This window comes from Aethalodelphis obliquidens, unplaced genomic scaffold, assembly GCF_003676395.1.
Source record: "Aethalodelphis obliquidens isolate GAN/ISIS:26980383/991018 unplaced genomic scaffold, ASM367639v1 scaffold30, whole genome shotgun sequence".
NCBI classification, from domain to species: domain Eukaryota; kingdom Metazoa; phylum Chordata; class Mammalia; order Artiodactyla; family Delphinidae; genus Aethalodelphis; species Aethalodelphis obliquidens.
Window position 1 is genome coordinate 17998249 of NW_020837974.1, and position 6832 is coordinate 18005080.

Consider the following 6832-nt stretch of genomic DNA (forward strand, 5'->3'; position numbering starts at 1 on the left):
GTGGGTGGATGTCTTTACTGCAAGCAGGAAGAGGCACTGGCTCAAATTTACTTTCCAAAGTCCAAAGAGCAAAAGAAAACAAACAAACAAAAACAGTTCAATGCAGGCCAGAATAATATCCAGGATGTGATAGTTTTATGTGTTAACTTGACTTGGTGAAGGGATGATCAGATAAATGGTAAAACATTACTTTTGGGTATGTCTATGGGGGTGTTTCCAGTGGAGATTAGCATTTGAATCAGTAGGTGAGGAAAGACAATCACCCTCACTAATGCAGGTAGGCATCACGCAATCCATCGTGGGCCAGATAGAACAAAAAGGTGAGGGTGTGCTAGCGAATGTGATCTTTTTTGTCTTGAGCTGGGACATCCATCTTCTCCTGCCTTGGACATCGGTGCTCCTTTCTCTGGTCTTTGGACTCAGACTGAATGACACCTCCAGCTTTCCTGGTTCTTCAGCTTGCAGACAGCTGGTCATGGGCCTTCCTGTCCTCCACAATCACATGAGCCAATTCCTGCCATAAATCTCCTCATTTCTATGTCTTCTTTTGGTTTTGTTTCTCTGGAAAACCCTGGCTAAAACGTGGCGGGGTCTGAACTGTCAAGATTTCTGGGTAACACATTTTCAGAATCAAGTAGAAATGTAGATTCTGGATTGAAGAAAATGAAGTACTAACAGAACACCAAAAATCTTGAGTCAGTGCAAGTTGGGATGTGGCGTTGGCAGGAAATAAGAGACAGAAGGGCAACCATCAGAAGCCCCCAGATGTTAGGATTAGGTCTCTAGGGTTAGACTGTAGGTCTATGATGAATCTGGCCTCTTTTTAGGAGCCCACAGTCTGGTTGAATGAACGTACAGTGAGTTCTGATGACAAACCCAGTGAGCTCTGGAATGCTGAGTGATCAAGAAGCATGGGGTGTGGTGAGTAGAGGTCAGGTATGTTTCCTTGAGGATCTGAGCAGGAGTTATCACAGCAAAGGCAAGTGTGTGTGTGTGTGTGTGTGTGTGTGTGTGTGTGTGTGTGTGTTGTTCATAAGCATCCTAGGCAAAGATGACAGTTGGAACAGGGCATAGAAGCAATACATGCTAAGGTCTCGGTGAGAAACTACAGCATTCGGGGGAGGTGGAGTTTAGAGCAGCGGTTTTCAACCCTGGCAGCAAATTGGAATCACTGAGGATGCTTTAAAATACTGATGCTCAGGGCTTCCCTGGTGGCGCAGTGGTTGAGAGTCCGCCTGTCGATGCAGGGGACACGGGTTCGTGCCCCGGTCCGGGAAGATCCCACGTGCCGCGGAGTGGCTGGGCCCGTGAGCCATGACCACTGAGCCTGCACGTCTGGAGCCCGTGCTCCACAACGGGAGAGGCCACAACAGTGAGAGACCCAAGTACAGCAAAAAAAAATACTGCTGCTCAGGTGCCACCTCCAGAGATACTGATTTATTGGTTTTGGATAGAATTTTAGAATTTGAATATTTGTAAAGCCCATCAGATGACTCTAAATGTACAATCTGAGCTGAGATGCACTGGTTGAGAAGAGCTGGCAGACATTATTAGACTTACCTTTTCGGCCAGTCAGCAGAGACCCTCACTTCTTTAGTGACAGTCCTCAATTCCATTTTGAGGAATTACCTCTCCCCATCTGTAGGCAATCCTAACTACGCAGCCACACGTGGGTGAACGTGTTGTGCACGGCACAAGGGTGCCTGGTCAAGGCTGAGCTGGAGGCTGAAATCAAGCCCTGGTTCTGTTCACCAACCATGCCCAATGGAAGAGGGCTGTGCCTACCTCAGAGAAGGGCATTTTCCTCAAATTTTCACAAAGGTACCATCTGGGCTAGTAGCTACTGCCCTGGTTGTTCATCAAGGTGCCCTGCTCTCGCTTAGCCAAAAATGACGTAAATGGCCAAGTGTATGGCACCTGGAATCTATCTCTCCTTGGAATTTGCATCAAGGATGGAAAAATTGTGGGAGTTGATTCACCCCGGTGACCTGAAACAATCCTATCAGCTCCTGTTACAAGAACCTCCCAAAACTCCCTCATCCCTGCTCTTTTCAAACTCTTTCCTCCTGCCTTCCTGTTGATTTAGTACTTTGAAAAAACTGGTGCAGTTTAGGGGAGTAACGTGGCACAGGAGGAGAGGTGCTACTTTAGATAGGATGGCAAACTTCTTGGTAGAGGTGATGTAAGAAGCCATACAGAGTTCTGATGGAGGGAAATTCCAGGCAGGTGGAATAGCAGGAGAAGAGGTCCTTTGGAATGAAAGTGACACATTTGAAGAACAGCAATGACAGTAGTGAGACTGGAGCAGAATGAATGAGAAGGACGGCATTAGGAGATCACGGGCAGCATTTGGTGTGGGAGAGGATGAGACCATGGACTCTGGAATCAGTCTATCCCTCTTTTTTTTTTTTTTTTTTTTTTTTGCGTTACGCGGACCTCTCACTGCCGCGGCCTCTCCCGTTGCGGAGCACAGGCTCCGGACGCGCAGGCTTAGCGGCCATGGCTCACGGGCCCAGCCGCTCCGCGGCATGTGGGATCTTCCCGGACCGGGGCGCGAACCCGTGTCCCCTGCATCGGCAGGCGGACTCTCAACCACTGCGCCGCCAGAGAAGCCCAGCCTATCCCTCTTGAATTCACCACCTTCAGCCGTGTGCCATCAGTCAAATACTTGACCTCTCTATTCTGCAGTGTCCCTGTCCGCTAAATGGGGCTAATAATAGAACCTACCCTGAAAGGTTGCTGTGACTTGTTAATATATAGCAAGTGCTTAGAAAAGTGTCTGGTATATAAGTGCTCCATAAATGTCCATTCTTGCTGCAAATCATGATAGAGATTTCATTTTTATTCTCAATGAAACGAAAGCCCTTGGAGGATTATAAGCAGGGGAGAGACATGGACTAATTCAAGGTTTAAAAGATCACTGACTATTATATAAATATTAAGAACAGCCTGAAGTGGGCAAGTGGGGAAACAGAGATCCAGGCATGTGACAGTGGTGGCTTCTAGTCAGGTGACAGCAGTCTCTATTGTTCCTGCTCTGCTTCAGAGAGTGGGACGGGACCCACTTCCTGCTGCTTCCAAACAAAGATCTCTAACTATGAAAGAACGTGAGGCTAAAGGTGGTGGGAATGGAGGCAGGAGAGAGAGGTGATGGTCAGATCACACAGGGTCTTAACTGTGATTCTAAGGAGGCTCATCTTTTGAGGGAAGACGATGGGGACTCTTCGGAGAGCAGACGAATGAGACCATCAGATTTGCATTTTCCAAAGATCTCATTGATGCTACATGGAAGGTGAATAGGAGAAGTGAGATTTCGAGATCAGAGATCCAGAAATGAGCATCATTTCTGGCCAGGAGGCTGGAGAAAGAATGTTCTGATGTTGACATTAAGGTCTTGGAGATAACAGCTATTTCTTACTCCTCTCAGTGGTGGTTTAGGACTTCTAATAAGAACTTTAGTTTCCAAGTTTGCAGTGGGCTGAGTCCTGTAGAACCTGGAGAAATACCATCACACCTTGACTGGTTTCAAGGCAGAGCTGGGAGAATTCTATAAGGCAAATACAGCAGGACTTAATCAAAGCTAGTGGAACTAATCTCAGATTCCAGCCTCTAGGGCAGAGGTTATGACAAGGCAGCATGTGGGCCCAAAATGATACAGACATGTTTTGTTGGCCCTCTCACTATTTAAAAATGTAAATTAGTTTTTATGGGAATTTCATATTCAAATCTGAATTTTCTATAGAAAAAAATCTGGCTGACCAGACAGGGCCCCCATTCCCGCTGGCAGGATGGATTGGAGGTGGGGCATGGTGGTAACCTGGTCTCCAGTTTGCCTGAGCCCCCATCTGGCTCATCAGTGAATTCACCCTACTGCACAGCCCCTGTAAGCCTATGGGTTTGTGACCCTGCAAAGACATGCTTTGCCCATATTCTGTGCTAAAGAGAACAACTGAAGCTCTGGTGAAGTTCAGGGCCTACCTGTAAATAGAAGGGCCTGGGGTGAGTTACCTGTTCACCCCACCAAATATGCCCAGCCCCCATCGACACCCTGTGCTTTGCACCAAACAGGGTCCTGGCAATTGTCCCCAGGACCCGCTTCCCCTGGAAGCCTCACTCCCTTTCTTCACTCTATGCACCACTTGTAACCGGCTTCCAGGCCCTCAGAATAATTGGGTCTAAGCAAACATTCCCTCTATAAATATTAATCTGGGTATGCTTGGAATACTCTGCTTCTTTTAGATGAATTGTTAACTAGGTTTCTAATCGAGAGCTTCTTGACGAGCAAAGCAAGCTCTCTCTGCTGGCTTGTTCCTTTATTGGGGGTGGGGGAAGGTGGAATTTGCTAGAAGTTGCAAGGGTTTATTTACGAGAGATGCGCTGTGTATGGTCCAGCTCCTTGAAGCTGTAAGCACCCCCAGATTTTTCTGAACAATCTCAAGAGGACCACCCTTGCCAGGGAACCAGTACTGGTTGGGAGGTGGATTTTAGCAACTGACAGATCATAATTGGAATTTCAGCTCTGCCACTAAATAACAGTACAGATTTGGGCAAGTCACTTAACCTCTCTGGCCCTTGATTTTCTCTTCTATAAAATTGGGGTGATTATATGGGTCTGCCATGGCTGTAATGGGGATTTAATTAGGTAGTCTATGTGTTAGGTAATGCATGGCAGGTTCTCAGAAAAAAATAAATATTAATGAAGGAGAGGATTTTTACAACTTCAGGGAGGTCAATGCATTTCGACACTTCTGGCCACCTGTACAAACTTCAGAGCTGCACAATTTTCAGTTTTCCTGGATCCTAATTAGAGTGTGGAGGTGGTCCTGCCACACAGTTGGCACATCTAAGTCATGGTTGTGTCTCAAGGTAGCAAATCCCCCCACCCACCCACTCGTCCATTCAATGACCAATAACTGAGTACCCACTTTGTGCCTTGTATGGCGACAGTCCCGAGGACACAGTGGGAAATGGATGTAGTGGACAGGGCCTGGCAATGGGAAGGTGTCTATGGCTGGGATCCAGGGGGCCTGACTGTTCACAGCACAGATTTTGGGCTAGAGCAGGTCCACTGCTATGTAGCTGCGCCATCTTGAGCTCACAAAGGACCCCAGCTCACCAAAGCTCACCTTCTTCATCTGTCATATGGAAACAGTATCTCCCACCAGAGGTGGGGATTATACTTTCTGCTTTTCTTGCTTGTCAGAGCTTATTTTTTTAAGGTTCAAATTCAATGAGCCAACGAATGTGAACTTGCTTTGCATGTTGCAAAATGCAAACGAACGTGTAGTGTTCGTCTTCTGAAAGGAAAATCACCAGGCCCAGCTTTCTCAGGATTTATATCAGGCTCATATCACTGTCATGGGCAGCCCTCCTTGGACTGACCAGTAGACCTGTCTACTCTGCCCCAGCTGCCGATCAGTTTTATCTCCTGGGAGGATGCGGAGGCAAGGGAGGTGGTTTGAACCAACAAGCTCACTTTATAAGTGAACATGTCAGGGTGTCTTCCAGAAAGGCAGAGAACTAGAGCCCAGACATCTTCCAGAAACCCTGGAGAACATCCCTGCCTACACGGGGTGGACTTTCACTTAGTGGAATTCCAGGCCTTGCTACAGCACTGCCTTCCTGCACAAAATGGCATTGGCTTCTGGAGAAAGTTCTAGACTAGAACAGCCCTGGCAGTACAGCAGAGTGTTTAGCTGCATAGGCTCTGAAGCCAGGCTGCTGGGCTCAGTACCTGCTCTGCCATGTCCTTGCCTGTGTGGCCTTTTGTATAGCACTTACCCTTTCTAGACCTCAGTTTCTTTGCACAATGGAGATGCTAATGAAACATAAGTAATAGGTGCGTTGTAAAGTCAGGCGAGGTAAAGCCGTTACCATGGCATCTGACACGTAGCAAGCACTCAAGTCATCCTATTATTACTTGGATGTCTTCATTCCTGGTGCTCCATGGTGCCGACAGCTCAGACTGGGCCATCGCTGAAGTATGAGATTAAAGGAAATAATATAAAGTGACTGATGGTAGAAGGACCTCAATAAATGGTTTTTATTAATATGATTAATATCATTTGTCATTACTATTATTATTTATAGTGGAGTGAAGACCAAGCTGGTGCCAAAGTTGGATGGGGAGACTGTGACTGTCACCCCTAGGGCTGTGAGTACTGGTTAGACTGATCCACAGACAGCTCAGGGAAGGAAGGCTTCAGAGAAAACTACCCTGGCCCAGAGGGCTGTCATTTCCATTTGTTCATCTTTCTAGGAGCAGTTTTCATATTAGCTAATAATTGCTTCCACTGAGGATTGCTGTCCCTTCCTTGACCTGGGTTCAGGTGGACATTGCAGAGGCATCTCTCACAAGCAGAGCAAGCTTACACATGCTGTACAATGTTATCTGCCTCTAGGGGTGTGATTAGGGACTATCTTTAAGGCGACTGGGGACAACCCAGGCAGGAACAGCCCCTGAGGCTAACAGCTGCTCCAGCAGCCTCCTCCTGCCCACTGAGGTTAAACATGCTTCTTCCTCTAGTTGCTTAGAGCAACTTGGGCCAGCTGTATCCAAAGAATCTCTAAGATGGGTTCTCAGGGTAAAGGAAGCAGCAAGGTGTCTATTCCTCTCTCTGAAGAGTTGACCTGAGAATAAGGTGTTAGCCACTCCTCGTCTCACTAGACTTTGAGCTCCAAGAAGGCAGGGCCCATGACTGTTAATTTGTCCTCTGCATCTACAATGCTCAGCATACAGAAGGTGCTGGGAAGTATTGGATGGATGGGTGGATGGATGGATGGGTGAGTGGATGGATGGATGGGTGAGTGGATGGATGGATGGATGGATGAA